This window comes from Nicotiana tabacum, chromosome 15 (assembly GCF_000715075.1).
Source record: "Nicotiana tabacum cultivar K326 chromosome 15, ASM71507v2, whole genome shotgun sequence".
NCBI lineage: Eukaryota > Viridiplantae > Streptophyta > Magnoliopsida > Solanales > Solanaceae > Nicotiana > Nicotiana tabacum.
In genome coordinates, this window is record NC_134094.1 from 72275960 (window position 1) to 72277471 (window position 1512).

Below are 1512 nucleotides of genomic sequence, written 5' to 3' on the forward strand. Positions count from 1 at the left end.
ATAAGAACACCCAGGGAAAACGATGCAAAAAAACACAAGTAATGTGAATGAAAGATAACAACAAGAATCATGTCCGAGGTACCGCCTCGTATCTCATTTCACAATCACAATTATAATCTTTCCTTATACCACCACTGCGGGAGCCTTACATTTAGTTTTTTGAAAATCATTTTCCCGAAATAACTTTAACTGGTCAATTACCCCATTTAGCCTGTGTATCCACTTGTCACCTTGTGTACATGGCCTTCACGTACCACAATTAACAAAAAAATAACATCAATCCTAAGGGGTAATTACCCACACAAAGTTAGGCAAGACACTTACCTCAAAACATGCTTACTAAATCCGCTAGTAAGCCTTTCCCGTGAATATCCAACTTTGAACGGCTCGAATCTAGTCAAAATAACTTTATAACCTAAATACAAACCATAGGAAACTATCCCGGATGATAAAGTTGCAATCTTTAAAGAAAAAAAGTCAACTCAAAAAGTCAACTACGGGCTTGCGTCTCAAAACCCGACCAAACTTACAAAGTCTGAACACCCTTTCCATAACGAGTCCAACTATACTTAAATTAATTAAAAATCCACCTCAAATCGCCTTTCAAATCCTCAAAATATAGCTTATGAACTTTTCACAATTTTCTCCAATTTTTCAAACCCAAAACAATAATTAAATGGTACAAACAATAATGGTTTCATGTATAATAATCAAATCCAAGTTAAAATCACTTACCCCAATCAAATCCTTGAAAATCTATTCCAACATCGCCCAAAACCTAGGTCTCTAGCTCAAAAGATGAAAAATGGAACAAAAGCCTCGATTTGGAATAATATACTGCTGCCCAGTTATTGCCGTACACGATCGCTGGCAAGCACTCGCGATTGCTGAGAACAAATCTTCCCAGCTCATGAAACCTCTTAGGCGATCGCATGATAACAATCCCGAACGCAAAGAACAACCTTCCTAAACTACGCGATCGCATTCTAGGCCACACGAATGCAAAGAATATCGTGTGCATCGGCTCAGTCTCTCCTTCCTAATATGCGAACGCGATCCCACGCATGCGTTCGTTATGCACAAGATCTTCAACCTTCGCGATTGCATCCCTGACATTGCGAATGCGAAGAGTAAAACACCATCAGTCCCTAAGGACTCTGCGTGATCGCGGGAGAACCTTCGCAAATGCATAGAAGGAAACCAGAATAGAAAAACCAGCTGTCCTATTTCAAGAACAAACGGTCCGAACTAAATCTGAAACACGCCCGGGGCTCCCGGGACCCTGTCCAAACATACCAACAATTCCTAAAACATGATACGAACTTGCTCGAAGCCTCAAATCACATCAAACAACAATAAAATCATGAATCGCACATCGATTCAAGTCTAATGAACTTATGTATGAACTTCTAACTTACAAAACTAATGCCGAAACATACCAAACCAACTTCAATTGGCCTCAGATTTTGCGCACAAGTCATAATTGACACAACGGACCAATTCTAATTTTCG